This window comes from Lithobates pipiens, unplaced genomic scaffold (genome assembly GCF_037356315.1).
Source record: "Lithobates pipiens isolate NorthernLeopardFrog02 unplaced genomic scaffold, aLitPip1_a1.2 Scaffold_19, whole genome shotgun sequence".
NCBI classification, from domain to species: Eukaryota; Metazoa; Chordata; class Amphibia; order Anura; family Ranidae; genus Lithobates; species Lithobates pipiens.
The window spans coordinates 469,624,716-469,651,353 of NW_027507764.1; positions in this window are offsets into that span (position 1 = coordinate 469,624,716).

Consider the following 26,638-nt stretch of genomic DNA (forward strand, 5'->3'; position numbering starts at 1 on the left):
TTAATTTTAAAATAAATACGATTTTTTTTCTTAAAGCGCCCCCCGTCCCAGCGAGCTCACGCAGCAAAGAAAACGAATACGAAAGTCGCGCTCGCATATGTAAACGGTGTTAAAATCACACATGTGAGATATCGACGCGATCGTCAGAGCAAGAGCAATAATTATAGCACTAGACCTCCTCTGTAACTCTAGCCTGGTAACCAAAAAAAAAAAATTTAAAGCGACGCCTATTGAGATTTTTAGGTACCGTAGTTTGTCATCATTTCACGAGTGCGTGCAATTATAAATTGTGACATGTTTGGTATCTATTTACTCGGCGTAACATTATCTTTCACATTTTGCAAAAAAATTTGGGCTAATTTTACTGTTTCGTTTTTTTAAAATTCATGAAATTGTCCCTTTTCCCAAAAAGTTGCATTTAAAACACTGCTGCACAAATACCGTGTGACATAAAATATTGCAACAATCGCCGTTTTATTCTCTAGAGTCTCTGCTAAAATATATATATATATATAATGTTTGGGGGTCCCAAGTAATTTTCTAGCAAAAAATATGGATTTTAACTTGTAAACACCAAATGTCAAAAATAGTCATGAAAGGGTTAAAACTGTCTTGCTAATGGCCAATTTTATACTGCTGTATCCTTTGCAGTACCTTCAATAAACCTTACAATAAAACACGTCCTGTATGCTATTATTTTAGTACATTTCATACAATTTGACCTCATTAAAAATGTCCTGCTGCTGGCCAATTTACATTGCTGTGTCATCTGCGGTCTCCTAATTTTTCATAAGAGTTTACTATAAATTGGCCATATGCAGAACAGTTTTGATTCAGCAAAAACAAGGACAGCCAAAGCAAACTACTGGGCAATTTCGATCTGCAGGTCAAAGATGGATTATTAAGGTTTGATTAAAAAAATCATGAGTTAAAAAAAATGATTTATTTATTTTAGCTGTAACAACTTCAGCCCTGTAGGATATTACCCCCTTCCTTACCAGAGCACTTTTTGCGATTCAGCACGCGTCAATTTAACTGACAATTGCGCGGTCATGCGACATTGCACCCAACCAAAATTGACGTCCTTTTTTTCGCACAAATAGAGCTTTATTTTGGTTGTATTTGATCACCTCTGCGTTTTTTATTTTTTGCGCTATAAACAAAAGAAGAGCAACAATTTTGAAAAAAACACAATATTTTTTACTTTTTGCTATAATAAATATCCCATTTAAAAAAAAAAGAATGTCCTCAGTTTAGGCCGATACGTATTCTTCTACATATTTTTGGTTAAACAAATCGCAATAAGCATATATTGATTGGTTTGTGCAAAAGTTATAGAATCTACAAAATAGGGGATAGATTTATGGCATTTTTTTTTTTACTAGTAATGGCAGTGATCTGCATTTTTTTCACGACTGTGACATTATGGCGGACACATCGGACGCTTTTGACACATTTTTGGGACCATTCACATTTACACAGCAATCGGTGCTATAAGATTACTGTGTAAATATGACTGTCAGGGAAGGGGTTAACACTAGGGGGCGCTGCAGGGGTTAATTTTGTTCCCTGGGAGTGATTCTAACTGTGGGGGGAGGGGACTCACAAGGCCTCTGACAGCATGTGGATCTGTGTGTTTACATACACAGATCCACGGTCTTGCTGTGTTCCCGAGCAATCGCGGGTGCCCGGCGGACACCGCGGGCGCCGGGCACATGCATCGGGTCCCCGAGTGATCCCGCCCCGGGAATGAGAGGACGTTATATGACACCCGCCCAGGATGGGAGATCCCATCTGCGGGCGTCATATTACAATACGCCGGTGCTGAAGTGGTTAAACTAAAATTAATCAGATTGAGGTGCTGCTACTGCTGTGTGTAAGCCAAACTAATTTTAAAAGAAAATTATCTATTCTGCATCTAAATATGTGCTACCAGAGTATAATGTTGCTGAAACTGTGAAAATTGTACTGTTCTGTGTCCCACTTATGCGTACCTTAATCCACCATTAGGTTTTCCCTCAGTACAATTTTCTCAGCTTCCAGCCAATCACAAGCAACAATCCCTGTAGCCAATATGTGCTCAACCACTGTCTTAAAAGGCTAGTGCACCTGTTGCTGGATGAAGCTTGGTGTCCTGCAGGGCACTAGAGTGGTGTGATATCATTCCAGTGGGTGGGACTTTGCTTGATAGTAGCCGGCATTGGCTCTTCTTGAGGCTCCGGAATTTCTCTCTGCATTGGAGGATTTCATTGACTGAGAGGATCCACAATGACATGCAGTACCGCTCAAGGTTCTGTTACAAGCCCGCCCTTGTTACAGCAATATATTTGAGTGTGTTTAAAAAACATTTCATCTGGGTACTTGAGATGGGGGAAGTTTGGGTAAAGGGTGTGGGTGGTTCTGGTTATGGGTAATATTTCAGTCTAAGTTTTGTGTTTTATGTTTACATTATGTTTGAGCATGGTGTTTTGGGAAGAGATCAATCCTTGCGATAAAGTAAGGGGCGACTATTTTTTGATTTGTGCACGTGAATTGTTCACTTTGGAACGTGTATTCGTTTTTCTCCCCTTCCCTCCCCTTTTTTTGGTAGACTAATCTCTATACTATTTATTAAGATGATATATTCTTTTATGAGGTAATGGTAAGAATAGAAGACCGAGGGGCTCCTCGTGTGAGGTGCTCACTGCCCCCCCTTTATTTATTTATTTGTTTAATTCGTTTTGGAATAGAATATACTTAGATGTATATGTAAATCAATACATCATGTACAGGCTAATAATGGATATGAGTGTATAATTGTTGTCATTTTTATTTGTTATCTTAAATCTCAATAAAAATTGATGATAAAAATAATAATAATATTTCATTGCTTTTTACTTACTACAATCAGAGACTTCTTTTGCACTTTTTATTAGATTTTTTTACTGTTTTGTCTTTTACCAGCATAATGAGTTACTGGCCCAGCTTTGCCTTGCTGCATTAGACTGTGTTTTAGTTTCAGTATCCAGTTTTCTAGTGCCTTGTGATACTTGTGTCATGGTTGTATACTAATATGCAAATGTCCATTTGACAGTATCTTTATTTGATCAGTATTTGATGGCACTTACCCTGCTTGGTTGTTTTTGCTATTGGTTTATTTGGGTTGTAATGCTTTTTCACACAAGGGGAGGGCCAGCTGAAATTTTTTTTTGTCCAGGGTGCCCAAGATGTCGGCCGACCCGTCCCTCGGGTTTCGGAGCCGCCATTCTATCTAAGGGAAACAGCCAGTGGAGCCTTGCGGCTTCACTGCCTGTTTCCCATTGTGCATGCGCGAGTCGCACAGCGCTTTGTGAATGGGGCTCGCTGTGTTCTGTGACACATACAGTTCCCAGAACACACCCCATTCCCCAGAAGACAACAAGAGGAAGAGAACACTGAAGATCACCACGGAGTAGGAAGAGGCTAGGATGATCTGCCTAGCAACAGGCATTTCTGGTAAGTTTAAAAGAACATTTATTTTTAAAAAATGTCATTATTTTTTACATTTTAATGTAATTTTGTTTTTTAGGGTGGCCCTCCATTTTAACTTACCTTTTATTACTTCCAAAAATGAAGAGGTAGAAATGAGCACATGGAATATGTCTTTCTTTGTTATTCACAACTTTATAGCAGTGCATATTATAAATACTGCTTCGTTCACATTTTTTAACGTTCCATACTATTATGAGATCATGACATTCCTTTTGCATTCCTTAATGGCAGTGCATACAAGTATTAAAACACTATGATTATTCTAAATCAGGGTGATCGCAGTGGTCAGTCTAATATATTAATAGAAACTTGACATTTTATTTACTGTTATTTTTTGTTGACTGTAAAGAAGAAAATGCAGGTAGCTAACCTTAGCATGAACATGCAGCAATCTATATCTGCTGTATTAAATGTGTGCCAGAGTCCTTCATTTCCTGGATTCTCAGTGTAAGTGTAATAATCAAACACAGACATATCCTTAAAACCAATAATCAACCTGTAGCTTGCTCAACTAAACCACATTTTTGATTAATCAGCTCTTGCAGTAGTCTCTATTTTAGGATAGTATATGTTTGTTATTCCAAATCGATTCAGATTTTCAGAATTTTTAGAAGATTCGCTATATTTGTTTTAATGTGTTTGGAAAATATCGACCTGAGTCATGTGCATCTGACTAACTAATGATTACCCAATATGGTTAAAAGAGGCTGAAATCAAGAGCGTGAGCAACCTAAGGGGGATATCTTCAAAAGATCCAGAGAAATATAGACAAAAACCACATCCAATAACCTACTTTTATCACAAAGTTCAATAAACAAAATAAAGAAATAAGGAATATCATCTCCAGACATTGGCATCTCCTTACCATGGACCCCCATCCTCAATAAAGACATATGTGCAAGACCTGTGATTACATTCCGTAGAGCCTCATTGTTCATGTTCAACCACTATTGAAGCCCTCCAATGTGAGATGTTTTAAGTGCGGGTCTAACATATGCTGTCAAGTACTCCAATCAAAGACCACTAGTATTGTTTTTATTAAAATGAGCATTAGCTGACCCTTCAAATCATTCCTGAACTGATCTTCACAATATGTAGTATATGCTTTAACATATCCCAGCAACCTGCAGTATGTAGGAAGGACTATATACAGGACGTTAGACAAAGAATAAAAAATCACGTCATATTTTCAACTAGCTATTAAAGAGTGCTTCAAGGCACTTTCTAACATATCACAACAAGGATTTCAGTCTATTAAAATCAACCATAACTGTGGAAGTTTTGGAATTTCAACATTTTTAAATATATTTAAATATTTTATGAAGTTATGTTATTTCTTTCACGTCATTTTTATTACCACAAAACAGAAAACAACATTGATACATAACATACAGTTTGACACTGTTTCGTACAGATTTCCAAAAAACAAGAACAATAAACAATATTTAAAAGAGAAGTACAGGTATGTTTTTTTCTTTTTTGGAAGAATTATACTTACCTAGATGCTGCATCTGTCCCCCGCCAGCTCTAACACGGAGAACCGAGTGATCACCACCGATTGTTTGGTATCTCAGGGCTCCCTGAGCAGAGAGCTGGTAACTGTTAGTCACCACTGTCTGCTCTCCCCCCCCCACCCATGCTCAATGGAGCACTGGGCTGTGGAGGGGGCGGGAGTGGCCGGCTCAGGCTCTAAGAAGCTCGCCGAGAAGCTGAGCCGGGTTCCGGTCCAGGCATGTGGGTGGATCCCGACTTCATTGTCACAGTCTTGCCAAGCCTTGACCGACTCTGTGACATCAGCAGACAGTGGGCTTCAGCCCACTGTCTACTAAAAGTGGGTCACAGGAGTGCATAACAAACTGCACTACTGTGATCCACAGGAGAAGTACAGACAAACTAGCTTTGGATGTACTTCACTTTTAATACTGCGCTCTCTCAAGTTAAAACTGAAATTGTTTGATTCAGTCAGTAGGGATGACAAACCCTGTGCAAACGCCCAGACATTCAAGTCAGAGTAAATAACTAAAATACATTTTTAAAAAAATATGTGGGGGGTGGGGTTATTAAAAGGTTCCCGACTCGCCTTTAAAGAAAAGAAGAGAGAAAAGAGAGAAAAGGAGGGCATAGGGGAAGGGAGGGAGTCAGGAGAGACAGGAGAATGCCTAATTATGTTATTTCTTTCTTACTCATAATGAAAGAATAAAACAAAAATAATACACCATGCCCAAAAAAATAAATTAATTGGTTACCAGTAGCAGCTGAACAGCAACAGAAGTTTTTGCTGACATAGACATAGTTGCTGTAAAAATGACTGTTGGGTTTATTCACTGTGATCACAATGGGGGAGATTTATTAAAACTGGAGCACTCGGAATCTGGTGTAGCTGTGGATGGTAGCCAATCGGCTTCTAACTTCAGCTTGTTTTTTTTATTTTTTTTTTATGGTAAGAACGTTTTATTTGAACACATTCAAGAATATATGTTCTACAAAAACTCAAAAAGAATACAAAGTTGTAATGTATAAAACAATAGAAAACAAATAGGGAACTTCAGCTTTGACAAAAAAAAACAACCTGGAAGCTGATTGGCTTCTGTGCAGAACTGCACCAGATTTTATTTTTTATTTTATTACAGGTACTTATATAGCACTGTCAGTTTATGCAGTCATTTATATATATACATACTGTAAATATATATTATACATTCACACCAATCCCTGGCCTCAAGGATCTTACAATCTAAGGATCCCGAATTTACATTCATACATATTAGGGCCGATTAGGACAGGAGCCAATTAACCTACCAGCATGTCTAAAATTTGGAAGAAAATTGATGAATCCAGAGGAACCCAGGCAAAGGGAGAACATGCAAACTCACTGCAGGTAGTGCTGTGGTTAGGAACAAACCGCTGACCCTTGTGCTTCTAGGTGGAAGTGCTAGCCACTTAGCCACTGTGCTGCCCATACTCCAGTTACATGTGTCAGTTTTAATAAATACCCGTCAATGGGTGAAACACACTGCACTGTAATTCACAGTGACTGAGCACTGAACAACACAGTGAATACAAGGAAAGAGGGGCTGGAGAGTCACTCCATTCTCTGTAGCCCACCACACTGCAATTCATTGTAATGAACATATATAACACTGTATATAGCTCTGTATGAAGTACAGTAGCACTAACACAGCTATCTCTCATTGAAAGGACTCCAACACACATGGGGCAGGAACATCTATTGGCCTTACTCTGCACTTTGGCAACAGTTCACAGTTCATGCAATGAACTGTGGTAGATTGGCTTTTAGCGCTCAGGCGAATGAACCCACACTTTTGCTTTTATGGCAAAAAGCAAACAAGCAAGATTTGCTGCAAACCCAGCATAGCAGCAAACCTGAACCTCTGTGCTAGTCCAGACACAAGGCTGCTATATTCATTAAATTTGCCAAGCACTTTAACTGTAAAGAAGTTTTGCTGATATTATGTTACTTACTTTTTCATTTGTATTGCAATGCTAGCATACTGCTTTGATCTGTTGCACACAAGTGCAAACAATTTGACCATTAAATTACAAAATTAATTCTTTCTAATCACTATTCAAATTGCATCTAATTGTACATAAAAATAATATTTTAGTAGAAAACATTATAAAAATGAATATTTTAACTTTGGTTTCCATGTAAAGAACAGTGGCTCTGCTGTTTAAAGAGTGATTCTGGCTCCAGATAGACCTGCAATGAATTATTCACCAAGTGTTTTACCTGTGAGGTTTGTGCAGTACTGTAACATAACATCAACCTGACAATGATCTTTCACCTTTATCTGGGACACGATATTTAACCGGGTCGGGTTGCAATGTGAAAATAGAAAATAAGTGAAAATTGGCTGACAGGTCTAATTAAATGTAATATTATTCCCACATGTATGTTTTGAAATTAATAACATAATTACATAATTTGAAACAGTTGCAAAAAAATACCAGGGTAATCAATTCTACTATGACTCATTGCAATTATGGTCCTAATATTTAATGCACAATTATTTATAAGGTACATTTTGTACGTGATGGCACATACAGAATTATTACATGAATTCAACAGACTGAGGGTAACTGTTGCTGCAGATTATAGCTTACATTTAATGTTTTTTTTTAACCTTACATATAAGATGAAATAAATGCAACTACCTCTATTTGAAAACATAAAATAATTTACTTATTTAGATTAATAAAAAACAAAGACAAGAAAGAAGAGTTATTAGTACAATAAATAGTTAAATTATTTATGTTTTATTTTATTTTTTAACGTCTGGATAACCAGAATTCAGATTGTTGCAGCAGAATAAAAAATATAACAGTGGTAAAATGGGAACACTTTTCTTATAATAAATAAGGGTAACAGGTTCCATAACTATGTCTGTTACATGCCCATAGACATTAGAGGTTGATAGAGCATTTAGGTATGATTTGACCTCTAACAGAAAATCTAGCAAGACCTGCAGAGTGCTCAGTAAATATGTAGGGTCAGTTCTGACAGACTATCAAGTTTATGTTAACACACAGAAGAAGGCAGAGGAGATCAATGTCGCAGGTAGAGTCTGTAAATATTGGTCATCTTAGGCAGAGTTGGTTTAAAGAAGAACTAAAATACATTCTCCCTTGTTGAGTTTCAAGTGAGTATACAGATTTGACCAATAGCACTACCACCCTGGTTTACTGCAGATGAATGAAAGTTGCAGATGTGCACCTTGAAGATCCCTTGGCTCCTAGACCCCAGCCCATTTTGCCATGTGAATGATCCGGCTCTGATCTCAGGGAAAAGGGGACATTTTTCCAAACATCTCAACCATTTGATCTACCCGTTTCTTTTGTTCCCCCCTTTACACGCTCTCATCTTTCCTTGTTCTATTCTCTGTTTCTGAGACAGATGACCTGAAGCCCAGTCCTTGAAATAGTGCTGTGCAATATTCCCATACTCTCCAGATTGTTTGTTTTAGGGGCTCTTATGTGTTCCCTTCTCTGTATTAAATACCAACAAACACTAATTTTTGGATGCCTAGACGGTTTTGGGTATGCTTGTTACAATGTTTAAGGGATTGGGCGCTGTCTACATGCAGACTTTATTGTCAATGTTTGTTGTTTGTCTCTAATAAACATTTATTAAACAAAAACAAAACAAAAATATTGATCTACCCGTCAGTGGTTGGCCGTGAGCAATGAGCATTTGTGAGAATAACATTTATTTGAGAAACTTTAATGACCAATACATAGTAGGTGAGGTTGAAAAAAGACGTAGTTTAAGGTTAAATCTCTTTTCTTCTAATTTTAATGAGTGACCTTGCGAAAAAGTTTTATCCCTATTGTGGGGTCACCAGTATGGTATTTGTATATTGAAATCATATCCCCTCTCAAGTGTCTCTTCTCCAGAGAGAATAACTTCAGTGCTCGCAACCTTTCTTCATAACTAATATCCTCCAGACCCTTTATCAGCTTTTTTGCCCTTCTTTGTACTCGCTCCATTTCCAGTACATCCTTTCTGAGGACTGGTGCCCAGAACTGGACAGCACATTCCAGGTGCGGCCAGATCAGAGTCTTGTAGAGTGGGAGAATTATCGTTTTATCTCTGGAGTCGATCCCTTTTTAATGCATGCCAATATTCTGTTTGCTTTGTTAGCAGCAGCTTGGCTTTGCATGCCATTGCTGAGCCTATCATCTACTAGGACCCCCAAGTCCTTTTCCATCCTAGATTCCCCGAGAGGTTCTCCCCCCAGTGTATAGATTGCATTCCTATTTTTGCCACCCAGATGCATTATTTTTATACATTAAACCTCATTTGCCATGTAGTTGCCCACCCCATTAATTTGTTCAGATCTTTTTGCAAGATTTCCACATCCTGCGGAGAAGTTATTGCCTTGCTTAGTATCGTCCGCAAATACAGAGATTGAACTGTTTACCCCATGCTCCAGGTCATTTATGAACAAATGAAAGAGGATTGGTCCCAGCACAGAACCCTGGGGGACTCCACTACCCACCCCTGACCATTCTGAGTACTCCCCATTTATCACCACCCTCTGAACTTGCCCTTGAAGCCAGTTTTCAATCTATGTACTCATTTTGTACCTTATTTTGTACAGTAAACATTTATGGGCAACTGTGTCAAATTCTTTTGCAAAATCCAGATACACCACGTCTATGGGCATTCCTTTATCTAGCTGGCAACTCACCTCCTCATAGAAGGTTATTAGATTGGTTTGGCAATAACGATTCTTCATGAATCCATGCTGATTACTGCTAATGATACCATTCTCCTTACTAAAATCTTGTATATAGTCCCTTATCATCCCCTCTTATGCCGCGTACACACGGTCGAACTGTATGACATACTTAGTCCGTCATACAATCCGACGGACAATCCGGCGTACTTTCCACTGAACGGACTTGACCACACACGGATACACAAACAGTCCAACGAAAGCTTGCGCGATGACGTACAGCACGTACGACGGGACTAGAAATAGGAAGTCCAAGACACAGCAAAGCCCTGTAAATCCTTTCTGGGCGTGCGCCATTCTTAGTCCGTCGGACTAGCATACTGACGACCTTGTCCGCTGAAACCAAAGTACGACGGAAAGATTTTTGGAAAAACCGAAATTCTTAGTACTCCGGACTGCACGCTGAAAAAGTCCGCTGAAGCCCACACACGAGCGGATTGTCCGCTGAAATGTGTTTCAACGGACTAAGTACGTCAAACAGTTCGACCGTGTGTACGCGGCATAAGAGTTTACATACTATTGATGTTAGGCTAACTGGTCTGTAATTCCCAGGGATGTATTTTGGGCCCTTTTTAAATATTGGTGCTACGTTGGCTTTTCTACAATCAGCTGGTACCATTCCAGTCAGTAGTCTGTCAGTAAAAATTAGGAACAATAGTCTGGCATTTACTTGACTGAGTTCCCTAAGTACCCTCTTGTGCAAGCCATCTGGTCCCAGTGATTTATTAATGTTAAATTTCCCAAGTCTAATTTTAATTTTGTCCTCTGTTAACCATGCAGGTGCTTCCTGTGATGTGTCTTTGGAATAAACACTGCAGTTTTGGTTACTGAAGCCTCCCGATTCCCTCGTGAAGACTGAGGAGAAGAATAAATTCAATACCTTCGCCATCTCCCCATACTTTGTAACCAGATGTCCTTCCTCATTCTTTATGGGGCTAATATGGTCTGTCCTCCCTTTTTTACTATTTACATACATTAAAGAATTTCTTGGGATTTTTTTGCTCTCCTCCGCTATGTGTCTTTCATGTTCTATCTTAGCCGTCCTTATTGCACCATTACATTTCTTGTTGCATTCTTTATAAAGTCTGAATGCTGATGATGATCCCTCAATCTTGTATTTTTGAAGGCTTTCTCCTTTGCTTTTATATGCATTTTTACATTGGAGTTAAGCCATCCAGGACTTTTGTTCGGTGTTTTAAATTTATTACTCAATGGGATGCATTGGCTAATGCCCTTATTTAATATGGTCTTAAAGCAAACCCATATCTCCTCCGTGTTCTTTGTTCCTAAGATTTTCTTCCAATTTATGCCTTCTAGTAAGGTTCGTAATTTAGGGAAGTTGGCTCTTTTGAAATTCAGTGTCTTTGTATTCCCCTTATGTTTCCTATTTGTGTGATTTATACAGCCAATTGACCCGTGGTCGCTGTTCCCTAAATTGCCCCATATTTCCACATCTGTGATCAGGTCTGTAATCATAGATCCAGGAACGCTTTATTTTTAGTTGGTGCGTCTACCATCTGACCCATAAAATTGTCCTGCAAGACATTTAGGAACTGGCAAGCCTTAGATGAATGCACAGTTCCCTCCGCCCCGTCTATGTCTGGATAATTAAAATCCTCCATTATGATAACACTTCCCATCCTTGCTGCTAATCCAAATTGTGATAGCAGATCAGTCTCCCCTTCCTCCCTCAGGTTAGGGGGCCTATAGCATACTCCCAGTATTATTTTCCCCTTAGCTTTGTCCCTTTGGAGCTTTACCCATAAGGATTCCACCTCCTCCCTAGCTCTCTTAGTGATGTAATCTCTCATATTTACTTGTACATTATCTTTGATATATAGGCATACTCCTCCCCCTTTTTTACCCTCTCTGTCCTTGCGATAAAGGATATACCCTTGAATGTTTGCTAGCCAATCATGAGAGCTGTTGAACCAATACAAATCTGGAATAAACAATAACACATGGTAATTTTTATTTTTGTGATACATGTTTACATTTCTATTTCAATGATTTTTTTAAAAAATTATCTTCAAAAAACAAAATAACCTATAGGTAATGCCATTTTTTCACTGCATGCCTGTATCATGTGAATATCTAAGCCCACATATGGCCTTTCCTGTGGACAATACTCGTTTGGCTTCTAGGTTCATAAATTAGACTTATAGATTAGGTGGCTATTATAATGGATAGAAAAGAGGATAGGAGAAAGATCACAAAAGCTTCCATCTTTAATAACATAAGTTAACTAGTAAAGGGTATTACTGAAAATCCAAACTTTCTGCAAAATTAAGTAAGTTAAGCCAGAAGCTCTGCAACAATAGAATATGATTTGGGGATTGCTCCGCCTAATGTGAAGATTACAAAAGTAGAGACAATTAAAGACTACCTGTACTGTGGATGCTTTTAAACAGTACCAGAAAATACCCCTGGCCCTGGATAAAAACAGTACTTTGAGAAATATTGCAGATTCTATTGTTATAGCATCAGCAATATGTAGACTTTTGATTTACTTACTTATAATAAATAATTACAACCCCAGCACCTACATGCCCTTTCCTTAATTATATTGTGGAGGCTTTGCTAAGGAAACATGGCTTACAGTCCTTGTCCCACAGTGGGACAATTCTGATTGTTGTCCAGTCCTGGAAAATTCATACCTCAAGACAGGAAGCAGTAACATGCATTTTATTTCCAGTTGTTAAAATAATTCAGTGATTTCACTTTAATGTATACACCATTACATGTGACATTCTGAATACAAAATCTCCTACAAACTCTGGAGGCTTTTCTTTGTGACTGAAATTGGTTTAACACATGGGAAAATATAGACACTGAGTCAGGCAAGCAAGGCAGTAAAATGTTGAGGAGGCGAGACAGTAGACAAGGCTGGACATGCAGCTATTCACAATATGTCGTAATCTGTCTCCTATGGTGTTCAACTAGTTACAGAGGTCAGATGGTTAAAATACTGCTGCTTGGAGTTTAATGTATTTACCAAGAGCATTTGGAAATCTCATTTATTTCCCTTTAAGCCCATACTGCTTAGAAAGTGATAACATGTAGATCATGCAGTCATTAGGCATTCTGAAGGATCCTTAGGGAAGCATTTTCAATGACCCTATATTTTCTATTTGCTTAACATATGAGCTGCTTGCTTTGATATTATCTGCTTCCATAAACAATAACATACAGAGCTCACTTATGCTGCAGAATTCTGAAATCGACTGAGATTTACAGTAGTAGGATTAATCACATTCACAAGAAAACAAATGATTATAAATAGGATGTCAGAAACTGAGCTATTTAATCCATGCATTTAATCCATGCATGCAGCACAATATAGTTAAGGTTAGGTTACATGTGTTAGGGTTGAGGATACAGGATTTATAAGCCACGTACACACGATCGGATTTTCCGCAGACAAAACCACGGACTTTTGTCTGAAGATGTGTGCCTGGATTTTGTCTTGCATACAAATGGCAAGGAATTGTCGACCAACAAACAGGAACGTGCTGACATACTATGGGGTTTTTCAGCTCTTTAGCACCACCCTTTGGGCTCCTTCTGCTAATTTTGTGTCAGTAGAAGTTTGGCGAGTGTTAATTCACTATTTTCATTTCGCGCTTTTCATTTACTGCTTTTCAGTTTGCACTTTTCAGTTTGCGCTTTTCAATTAGTTTCTGAACGGCCGTTCGTCAGCCAGATATGTTACGGAATCGGAGGAGATAACGTGTTATTTATTATTGGCCTTGTAGTTATTGCTTTGACCCACGTCCAGTCCAGGAACAGGAGGAGTTCTTGGACCAAAAATTGGTTGCTTTATAAACTGTGACCAATTATGTCATATGCCTTTGCTGCAGGAGCTCCAGGAGAATAAGCCAGATTTTTTTGGAATCATCTCCAAATGATGGACCCCTGCTTTCACCAACTCTTGGCATTGTTGACCCCCTATATTAGGAAGCAGAACACATGCATGAAGCTTTTATTTTATTTTTTGGTTGAATAATGATGATTTGATTTGTTATATTTTCTATATTTTTGGATGCATAGAATGCACTTTTTGGTTAAGTTCTATTGGCAGATAGCATGTCTAATTTTATTTTTTTTATTTTTTTAATGCACAATAAAAAAATAGTGGAGAATAATACTCGGCTATGTGTTTTACTTGAAAAGACAGTTTGGGAGTAGGCAGTTACATTTAAAAAAATGCAATGTAAAATTAACAAGGGACACCAACATAGTTGTATCTTTGATCTTAAAAACTATGGGATAATGGTGTTGTGGTAACCTGCCCAAAAACAAAACAAAAAAAAACCCAACATAATAATAGTATTCTTGATATCACTAGATATAATTTATAGACTGCAGCTCTGATCAGTGTATTCTGATAGTGAAGTCCCCCCCCCGCTGCCAGAATAGAAAGACAGAGCAGTGGGGATTCCTCATTCTACCTCAAATGTGTCTATAGAGGAATTGGGTCAATTTTTTTCAATGAACCCAATGGTTAAATGACTAATATTTGTGCAGATTAAGATAGGGGACGTGTTACTGTCCAATTTACCAGGTAAAAGACAAAGAAAGCCTAAATAAGAAAACTACTACATACAGCCGCTACATCTAATGACTGGTAACTTGTGATATATTATATGTTTATTCTTAGGTTTAGATGCACTTGAAAAACTCAAAATGCTAAAAAAGTTTATATTTAATTTGTGAATAACTTTGGCGTGTCTCATACTGGAAACACGATTGGGTACAACATTGCATGACCACGCAATTGGGCTGAATTGGTTAATAGAACTGTACCATAGGATTGTCATTTACTCATTTGCCTCAAGAGAGAGACAGTTGTATCTTCTGGCGCCATTAAGTGATGTCATAATAATTACTTTTGGAAGAATTCTCCTCACTGAAGAACCTATGTCCACATATCTAATCAAACTTGTTTAAAGTGATGATAGCCATGAGAATTGCATTCAAAGAGCATTTAAACCAAACATATTTTCTGTACTGTTCTGTCGTTGTCTCACAGCAAGAATATTTACCACACCAGGACAGACATCTGCTTCTTCCATTACTGGATGCTCTGCACAGCCATTTCTCTTTATTTTATAAATGGAAACACAGGAAGCTTTTATATGCTTTTTTTAAAAATCCACCACTCTTCTTCAGTTGAAAACAATACCAGAATATTTTTATTCAATTTTCTCGTCAAGATGACAATAGCATTTGGCCTTTGTAGGAAACTATGACATTTGTGGCTTTTGTTCAAGTTTAGTATGATCCTGCAATTTTCTGTACATGCTCTATTACATCTGGGCATTAGTCTCAAGTGCCTAAATTAAAATAACTAAATTATTTTTGGAACGTCATGTAAGTAATAATAGCGTGCTCCATTTGACCTTAGAATTTCACACTTGTTTTTTGTACCCCATATCATAGCATGTCTTATCTAACTTATCTTCACTTAACTCAGTTTTACACATCTCTAACAATTAATACACTTACACATACTTAAGCTGGGTATACACTCGTAGAATTTCTTTTAACATCTTTCGTTATAGGAAAATAATGTTCGTTAATTTTTCCAATCTTTAGTGCAATCAATCAACGTTCATTTTTGACTGCAGTGACATAAAAATTTCTAAGGAGCAGGATGGAAATTTCTCGTAAAATGTATGAATTATAAAGCCCCGTACACACGATCAAATTTTCCGTTGGCGGAAAATCTGACCATGTGTATGCTCCATCTGAAAATTGTTGTCGGACTTTCCGCCAACAGATGTTGGCTAGCGTGTCTTCAAATTTTTCACCAACAAATGTGTGTTGTCGGATTTTCCGATCGTGTGTACACAAGTCTGTTGGACAAAAGTCCAAAGTACAAACACACATGCTCGGAAGCAGAAGCAGTCGGTCTTGTAAACTAGCATTTGTAATGGAGAATTAATATTCGTGACGTGGCATATTATGAAATCTCCAAATGCAGCGCACATTCTCTTCTTCTTTAATGGGATAATAATGAAGCTTCTTTGATAGTGATACTGATGGAGTTATTGCAAGCTAATTTTCAAAGGCTTTTTTTTCTAGTGATATCAAGAATAGTATTATGGTTTTTTTTTATTTTTATGTGGTACAACAACACCATTATCCCATATTTTTAAGATCAAAGATACAACTATGTTGGTGTCCCTTGTCATTTTTACATAGAATTTTTAAAATGTAACTGCCTACTCCCAAACTGCCATTTGAAGTAAACACATAGCCAAGCATTTTTTAATTGTACATAAAAAAAAAAAATAGACATGCTATCTTCCAATAGAACTTAACCAAAAAGTGCATTCTAAAATATAGAAAATATACCAAATGCCAAAGCAAAGAATTAAGTTCATATGCTTGATATCTACACATTTTCAGACATGATAATACTTCTCCTTTCCTATGGTTGGTGCTTGAACATGACTCCTGAGGACTGAGATTTGGACCAGACCTATAGACAATCTTTGTAATGTAACTACAAAAGAAATACCCCCATGGAACTTTGAAGGAGTTGTAAAGTCTCAATATTTTTCACCTTAATGCATTCTATGCATTAAGGTGAAAAACCTTTTTGTGGTGCAACTTATCCCCAAAAGCCCTTCTTTTACTTACCTGAACCCGATCTTTTCAGTGATGAGAACGAGCCCAGCAGCTCCAGCCGCTGTCTCAGGTCCTCATTGGATAGATTGATAGCTGTCAATCAAATCCAGTTGCACAGGAGCTGGGGTACGGGGCTGGGTCCTGCTATCTGTGTAAATGGATGCAGCAGCAGAACTCGGGAGTGTGCCCACATGAGTGCCCCCATGGAATGTGGAGGAAGAGCCAGGAGAGCCGCCAGAGGACACCAGAAAAGGAGGATCAGGGGCTCTCTTTGCAAAACCCTTGTATAGAGGAGCTAAAGTATAACATGTTTGTTATTTTTTTTAAAAAACCTTTACAATCACTTTAAGGGCTAATTCCAAAAGACGGTGAACTGTGTTTTTTTTTTTCAGGTGTGCAATTTTTATTTCTATAATCATAATAAAATATGTAAAATTAAAACAAATATGGCTATGTCCCTTGATTTTTTTTTTAACATTTACACCATGATTACAAAGATGTACAGTGGTACCTCACATCCCCTGTTAATATATATTACGGTTTCTGGTGGACTTGTTGACATAGAGTCACCTGACACATTTTAGAAATCAAATTCTTTCTTCAGGGGTGCAAGATGTGAAGACTATCATCTATGGTGTGATGAATACACAAAACTTACCACCGTAACTTTAAAAACAGGCTGATGTCATCAGCTGAACCACCAGGTAATTACATAGAATGATAGCACCAGGCCAGCCAGGATGCACTGAGGCCACCCGTATTAAAACATGGGCAGTAAATTCAGCCAAGAAGTTCTACAAAGGTTCCCCTAGCATAGAATGGTAGCAGCAGAAGCTGTAATGTATATCAGCACTAGCCAGAAAAGAAAGTAACTCAAAATTACCCAATTAAATTATCAAATAAATAACTAAAATTAAGTTTGATCGTTCAGAATTTCCATACACAATTAAATCAGATATAACCAAACAAACATGTCAGAAATAATAAATATGAAAACAAGTCTGAACCATATTAATCAATACATAAAGTATAATACAAAAGTGCTGAAGTGCAATAAATTCATCAAATTCTTTGTGTAGCTATTACTCAACAATGTGTCAAGTGTCAAGTGCAGTAACAAACCACAGTAAATGTATACTGTAATATTCAAAAAGAAGTCCTGTGGTACACAAATTCATGTATCAAATATTCCTATATCACTGAAATATTGTGTTGATTCCAACGAGAAACTTTTAACAGTGTGATCTCCACTAATTACACTGAAATCGCTCAATCAATTAGCCCCAAAGATCACTCCTCCAAGTTGATTTCAGTAAACCTTCATTTCCAGAAAGAGTATGTGTGGAAATGAGAAAGTATACATTTCACAGCATAAAACTGCACATTTATTAAAACTCATATAAAACAAAGTAACACACTCACATGTATTACGTGTCTGAATTTCCACATTGAAACCAACACAACATTTAAGTAAAATATGAACATTTAGCCATCATCCAGCGTTAGCATTTACTTCTAAGCCCTTGTACACACGGTCGGACATTCTGACAACCAAATCCGTTGGATTTTGTCTGACGGATTTTGTCCGACGGATTTTGTCCAAAACTGTTGCATACACACGGTCTGACAGAGTTGTCAGAAAATCCGATTGTACATAACGTGATGACGTTATTTTGTTACGATGGGACTACGTTCAGGCTAGTAGCCAATAGCTTTGGTCTAGGAATTTGATCTGAGCATGCGTGACACATTGTCCGTCGGAGTAGGCTACACATGATCGGAGTATGTCCGATCGGAGCATTTTGTCTGAAAATTTTACGGACGGAAACAGTCCGATGGAGACCACACACAGTCTGATTATCCTACAAAACGGTCTGATAGGACACATTCCGTCAGAATCTCCGACCGTGTGTACAAGGGTTAAGACTAAGATGCTGGGCCAGATGATGTGGTCATGTAAATCTTGGTGTAGGTTGTAAGTTCAGATAGTATCCTTTATTTACTTTATTTATTTACTTTATTTAAGTTCTTTTCACACATCATTCCCATCACCCCCCACCCCATCGTCTTTCCTCTTGAACTGCTAGAAATTTTCAGTGCTATAACAGTCCTGGTGGCAATTCCCTGGGAAAGGGAGCAGCGAAACTCAAGGACTGCCTTTTGATGATGAAAGTTACAGGTCCCATTTTCAAATTATATAGATGGAATATACTGTGACATGTCAGGGATTTATTCATCCTAACTTGTAAAGTTAAAGACAAGTGTACTTTAAGATGAAGGATTACAAGTAATTACACTTAGCAAAGCTTGAAATAGCCTTGGGATTTTTTGAATTGTATACCTTTCTCTGGGAGCTCTGTAGACAGCCTGAATGTTGTTTGATCCGCCAAAATTGTATGTGCATTAAAGCCCAGGCGCAGCCAAAACATTTAATTTCATCTAGCTAGAGTGGGAAAGACCTCAAACCTCTGTCAGGGTTTTAATCACAGTCTCCCACTGCTCCAACAATACATATTAGTAGGTAACATTAAATCTAACTCCAGCCAAATAGTATTTTTAGATTATGGCTATAACATTCGTTAGAATTTTATTGCTGTCTGTGTCCCTGTTGGGGAGATTTCACCTCACTTCCTGTCATGTTGATCAAGCAAGTAGTTAAACTCCACTTTCAAAAAAATATAGCAATTAAAAAAATAATATAGCATGTACAATTGCTACACATGCCATATTGTAATGTAATGTTATTAAAAATATAAAATATAAATTTTCAGTAAATTTACAATATACAATATGGCAACCTGGAGGCATTCTGTACACTGTTGTGTGTACAGAAAATTTAATTTTCTGCTTTTGTGATTGTGTGATCATATGTATAAGTTAAGGAGGCACTGTATTCATTAATTCATTATTCAATATATTTGTTAAAGTGTCAATAAACCCACATTATAAAAAAACTATCAATAAATGATGTATTACATACTGTTCATACTCACTCAATCACCATGGAATTTGTTTTCTGTATCCTGCAAAAAACCTAGTTGATCCTGCTGCTCTCTATCTCCGCCTTCTGTCCATATTCCTAATTCAACTAGGAATTTTGCAGTTTTAGTGGCAACTCTGCACATCCTCAGTTTTCAGTGAGTTTCTATGCTGAGCATTTCCCCTGTATCACATCTGAGCAGCCAAATAGAGTCACACATGTGGGTGAATAAACAGTGGTAAATGACAGCCCACTCCCTACCTACTCCTCCATGTCCATTAACCAGCTAAACACAATGACTGAATAGTGGGCATGGAGGAATAAGTGTCTTATTCGTGATGATGTAATTTAGTTACGATGGGACTACGTTCAGGCTAGTAGCCAATAGCTTTGATGTAGGAATTTGATCTGAGCATGCGTGGCACTTGGTCCGATTGGAATTCTCTACACATGATCGGAGTATGTCCGATCGGACCAGTTTGTCGGAAAATATTTCCAGCAAGTTGGAAAATTTGGTCCAACGGATATTCCGACGGAAACAGTCCGATGCATACCACACACAGTCGGATTATCCGACAAAACGGTCCGATAGGACACATTCCGACGGATTCTCCGACCGTGTGTACAAGGGCTTAGAGAGTGTATCGGTGTAGACTCTTTTGTGGACTATTTAGACTATTTTTTACAATGACCTCAACTTCGTTCTCTTCACTGACTCGACTATTTCAAAATGGAGCTTGGTCTTCTATTACGTAAATGATAAGTTGTGGCACCAATTTTCAAGGATATAACAATTATGAGTGCACCTGTCCCCTTTAAAGTGGTGAAACCATCTCAGAGACTACAAAGAAGAAGAAAGGTATGGTGCTAACTCAATCAAAACCATAAATCATATATTGTAATAAAATAAAACAGTCCAATTTCATAAAATTCCCATAAAAAGTGACAGAATCTTCACAAAGCCATCCAATCACCGTGATGAGAAAATATGTGTCATATATAACTTTCTTTCCAACGTGTTCAACCATCTATAACATCTAGAACAACTTCACCTTATAATAATCTAGCTCATTGATCATTATCACCCATCAGGGAGATCCAATGGTTGTGACAGCTCTCAGTTTCTCCAGATATTTCCCTTGAAAAAGTATTCATACCCCTTGACATTTTTGATACTTTGTCATTTTACAACCAAAAACGTAAATGTATTTAATTGGAATTTTATGTGAATTTTATGTGATAGACCAACACAAATGTTTTTTTTTTTTACTAAAGGAAAACACACCACTGCTTCCAAGTGCACTTACTGTAAACCTGAGATGGACATGCAAGGAAAAAAAAATTCACATAAAATAGTGGTGTTAAATATATTATCTTCACAGGTAAATATTAAATTTTGTATATAATTATATAATTTTTTTTTTATTCGCTGGATATTATCCTAATTCCGGCGTTAATCACTTTGTGGTGTATATTTATTAGGTGATTAATTACTAATTGACAATTATTCATTTATTATTTATTATGGGTATAATTAATATATTTATTTGCTGTATTCAGAATTGCACATAATTTATTAATTGTTGGCCTAATCCAGCATCATATGTTTTGATATAATGTTTTGTCATTCTTTGAGAAATAGGTGACTAGGTTTTTCACTATTTCTAATTTCATTTATATTTTTTATCATTATCATTTTTTATAATTTTTTTGAATAATTATTTTCTGTCCAAGCTAACATATATAAAATATTCGGGGTTCCCGCTATTATTGCAATATTTTTTGTCGATCATCTATTAATAACCCTTATTGGCTTTAGGCGTGTATATTGCTGTTCTGTTCTTATTCAATATTGGGATATACTGGGGGTTTGCAATAACCCGTTGTAAAGTGTTTTTTCATGTGCTTTTACCTTCTTTATGGGCTAGTATAGTTGTTTTGCCAACAACCAAAATGGCGCCATTAGCTGGATCTTAGCATCTCTGAATGAGGTTTGGCTTATAAATAGTGGTACACTACCACGCTGTACGAGGGGAGGACGGTTTCCCGAACGAATGCCGGCTGGCTTTCTGATTGTTTGTCATATGTGTTTTGATGCAAGTTTTTGTAAGTGCAATTATTTACTTTGTTTTCATAATATGTCCAATCGGTTTTACACTATGAGGGCCTCCTCCTCTTTTTGAGTTACCAACAGTGCAAATATCTGTTTTGGATTTCTGACCTTGGGAGATCTATGTGACGTTGTAGACTGTGTGAGGCTGATCCATACGTTTTGGTGTACGAGTAATGACACGGACGGTTCACATTTAAAGCCTCATTTGCTTTGCTGTCTGGTAAGCGCATTCACTTCTCGATGACAGGCACTTGCTTGCTGTTTTGTGTGGAATTACTGTGGTGTCCTGACAAGAACTAATATAAAGGACTTATTCCTGCAAGCTGTTTTTCTCTTTTCTGTGGATGAACTGTTGCCTTATAAACTCACTTTTAGCAAAACAATTTTTGATCGATGGGAATATTTTGATGATTCTGAGTTATTGATCAAATTTTTCTAGTCCATTTAAATTATTTTTTTTATGTAATTTATTTTATGATTATATGAAATAATAATAATTCAGTCATTTATTATTGCATGTGGCGCAGTTCTCGAGTCTTTTCCTTTATGCTGCTTTGTCTGTGTATCCCACTTTGAGCTGCAGCCTTTTTTCATTTGTTATTATTAATTATTCTTTTTTATTATCTATTTATTTATGCCTAAGCACAGTTTACTATTGTTTTTATAAGGAAAATAAAAAACAGCATTTTTTCTTGCACATGATCGGTTGATAAAATCAGCAGAGCTCCCCCTCATTTCAGATCTTCCCCTCAGAAATACAGCACTTGCAGTGCACTTTAAAATGCACTTGCAGTGCACTTGTAGTGCAGAGGGGATTTGCCTCTGGTAAATCAACCCCAAAGTGGCACATATTTGTGAAGTGTAAGGAAAATTATAAATGTTTTTTGTTTACAAATAAATATCTGAAAAGTGTGGCGTGCATTTGTATTCAGCCTCCCAGAGTCAATACTTTGTAGAACCACATTTTGCTGCAATTACAGCTGCAAGTCTTTTTGGGTAGGTCTCTACCAGCTTTGAACATCTAGAGAGTGACACTGTTGCCCATTCTTCTTTGCAAAATAGCTCAAGCTCTGTCAGATTGAATGGAGAGTGTCTGTGAACAGCAATTTTCAAGTCTTGCCAGAGTCTCAATTGGATTTAGGTCTGGACTTTGACTTGGCCATTCCAACACATAAATATGCTTTGATCTAAACTATTCCATGGTAGCTCTGGCTGTATGTTTAGGGATGGTTGTCCTGATGGAAGGTGAACTTCCACCCCAGTCTCAAGTCTTTTGCAGACTGTAACAGGTTTTCTTCTAAGATTGCCCTGTATTTGGCTCCATTTATCTTCCCACCAATTCTGACTAGCTTTCCTGTCCCTGAAGAAAAGCATCCCCACAACATGATACGGCCACCACCATGTTTCACGGTGGGCATGGGGCGTTTAGGGTGATGATGTGCAGTGTTAGTTTTCTGCCACACATAGCGTTTTGCTTTTAGGCCAAAAAGTTAAATTTTGGTCTCATCTGACCAGAGTACCTTCTTCCACATGTTTGCTGTGCCTCCCACATGGCTTCTTCCAAACTGCAAACGGGACTTCTTATGGCTTTCTTTCAACAATGACTATCTTCTTGCCACTCTTCCAAAAAAGCCAGATTTGTGGAGTGCCCAATTAATAGTTGTCATGTGGACAGATTCTCCCACCTCAGCTGTGGATCTCTGCAGCTCCTCCAGAATCACCATGGGCCTCTTGGCTGCTTCTCTGATTAATGCTCTCCTTGTCCAGCCTGTCAGTTTATGTGGACGGTCATATCTTGGTAGGTTTGCAGTTGTGCCATACTCTTTCCATTTTTGGTTGATCAATTGAACAGTGCTTCGTTAGATGTTCAAAGCTTGGGATATTTTTTTATACCCTAACCCTGCTTTAAACTTCTCTACAGCTTTATCCCTGACCTGTCTGATGTGTTCCTTGACCTTCATGATGCTGTTTGTTCACTAAAGGTCTCTAACAGACCTCTGAGGGCTTCACAGAACAGCTGTAGTTATACTGAAATTAAACTACACATGGGTGAACTCTATTAACATTTAGGTGACTTCTAAAGGCAATTGGTTCCATTCGATTTTAGTTAGGGGTATCAGAGTAAAGGGGGCTAAATACAAATGCACACCACACTTTTTAACATATTTATTTGTAAATAATTTTGAAAACCATTTGGTTGGTGCTACGCTTGGGGATGGTCCCTTGGGCTATGTTAGATCTTATTGTTGTTTTTTTCTATATGGAGTCTATAGACTGTTCTCTTTTTCCTTTCCAGGAAAGCTGGTCAGAGTTGATGGGAAAATGGATGGAGCCAAATACAGGGCAATCTTAGAAAAAAAAACTGTAAGCCCCTGTACACACGGTCGGAGATTTCCACAACCAAATCCGTCGGATTCTGCCCGTCGGATTTTGTCCATCGGATCTTGTCCGAAACTGTTGCATACACACGGTCAGACAAAGTTGGCGAAAAATATGATCTTTCAGAACGTGATGACGTAATTTCGTTGGGATTACGATGGGACTACATTCAGGCTAGTAGCCAATAGTTTTGATGTAGGAATTTGATCTGAGCATGCGTGGCACTTGGTCCGATCAAAATGCTCTACACATGATTGGATTAGGTCCGTCCGGCCCAATTGGTCGGGAAATATTTCCAACATGTTGGAAAATTGGGTCCGACGGAGATTCGGACGGAATCAGTCCGATGCATACCACACACAGTCGGATTATCCGACGACACGGTCCGATAGGACACATTCCGACGGATTCTCAGACCGTGTGTACAAGGCTTTAGAGTCTGCAAAAGACTCAAGACTAGGGCAGAGGTTCACCTTCCAGCAGGACAACAACCCTAAACATACAGCCAGAGCTACAATGGAATGAATTAGATCAAAGCATATTCATGTGTTTGAATTGCCCAGTCAAAGTCCAGACCTAAATCCACTTGAGAATCTGTGGCAAGACTTGAAAATTGCTCTTCATTGACACTCTCCATCCAATCTGACAGAGCTTGAGCTATTTAGCAAAGACGAATGTGCAAAAATGTCACTCTCTAGATGTGCAAAGCTGATAGAGACATACACAAAAGGGCTTGCAGCTGTAATTGCAAAAGGTGATTCTGCAAAGGAATGACTCAGGGGGGCTGTATACAAATGCACGCCACACTTTTCAGATATTTATTTGTAAAAAAAAAATTAAAACCATTTATCATGTTCTCTTCCACTTCACAATTTTGTGCCACTTTGTGTTGGTCTATCACTTAAAATCCCTATAAAATTTCAAGGGGTATGAATTCTTTTTCAAGGCACTGTAAACGTCTGGTCAATAAATCTCCTATTTTTAGTCTGTGTTCATATTGATTGATCATGTATCTTAAAAATATTATCGTCTAAAAATTACTTATTCATAATTATCGTGCAGTGAAATTATTCTCAAAAGCACAACAGTGTGTATTAGGAACTGTAGCAAGTCAGACAGAGCCCACTTTATTTCCTGACTGGAGGACCCCCAGTATTAAGCCCTTTCCTCTTCAACATTACATTCTCTGATCTGCACTTTTCATTCATTGGATTTTAGGCAAAACACACAGCAGTCTTTTAGAACAATCCTACATATGCCACAGTTAAAACTACTAAGTTTAATACATGATGATACAATATTTACCTGCAAACAAAAAGAAAACTCCTTAAAACAAATCAGCACCTATACTTTAAACTGAATATTTAGGGAACACCATCAAGTTTTTCAACACTGCTGCAACCTCAACGTCAAGTATAAAAAACAGAAATACTGTGCATGTATTTCAAAAACCCTATGATTAAAAAAAAGAGATAAAAAAAGATTGTCTGATTAGTGCAGCTGGGATTAATTTTGTGCAATCACAAATAATTTAATAAAAAACTGTTCTTTGTTAAAGACAGCTTTGATTGAATTTAAAATAATCTTCTTAGCAAACAAATGGAATATTGTGCTGAATGCAAAGCTGGAATCATTTTCATAAAAAAAAAAAAAATTAAATTACAGTTCATATTTTCATAAAGACTCTGTATATTTGGCTGTATTAGTAACCATATATAGAGTAGTTACTATTACACATTGGTTTATCGTCTAGCTATTAGCTTGTACCAGCTTCTGTAAGTGAACCAGACGTTCTGCAAAACACACGTAGCAATATTAGCTTTACTTATTTCATGTAGATTTAATTGTTTTTATGGAAAGGGGTGTCAACTAAAGGCTCGCCAGACCTCAGGCTGTGTAGTTGCCTCAAATTTAGATTAAATCACAACTTCAATCAGAAAGAAAAAGCAGTCAGTGCCGCTACTTACCTGTTTAAAATGTTATGGCAGAGTCAAGCATATCAAGGTAAAATGAAAAGCTCATTAACAGATAAAATAACAAAACCAGCTTTTGCTGCAATATTCTGCTTTAATTCAGTGATTTCTTCATTGGTTCTTTTTTCTGCTGCTAGATGTCCTCAGTATGGTGGTCAGCATAATTGCATCTACTTCTGCTGAGCCCAGGTTATCATGTACTAGTCTCAGCTTGTGACTGGATGGTAAAAGGAGAAGAATCACAGTGATGAGCTAATTTCTCTGTCACTGATTGGTCTCTTGTACCGCTTTTTCCACTCACACATGCTACACAGGGATTGCAAGAGGCTGATACTATGTCAAGTGAAGTTACTTACTTTGCAGCTCTTCATTCATTTGTGTCTTTGGGATGACTAGATTTCAGCTTTAGGCCTAGCTGGGTGATACCTTTCTTCACAAAATGACCATGAAATTTATGTAAGTCCCCGTGATTTTTTCTTGAAAGATAGTATTTGCATTAGTTTATACATGCCCCCCCATTTGGCAGTCCTTAGGTCTAGCAATAGTCTACTCTGGAACTAAGCACTGCATTGTGAAATTAGGCCTACTATCCCCATGCAATGAAAGTTGTGATATTTTGGGTATTTCCACAGTGCTTTAGCTTACTTAAAGTGTTAATTCGCCTTTACAGAAAAAATGTAAAGGTGAACTAACACTGGACACCCTCCCCATCCTACCAGTCCCTGCTGTGTGTACCCTTGGGGTTGCTGAGCTGTCAGCACTCCCACAGCAGTCCGGGAACCAATCA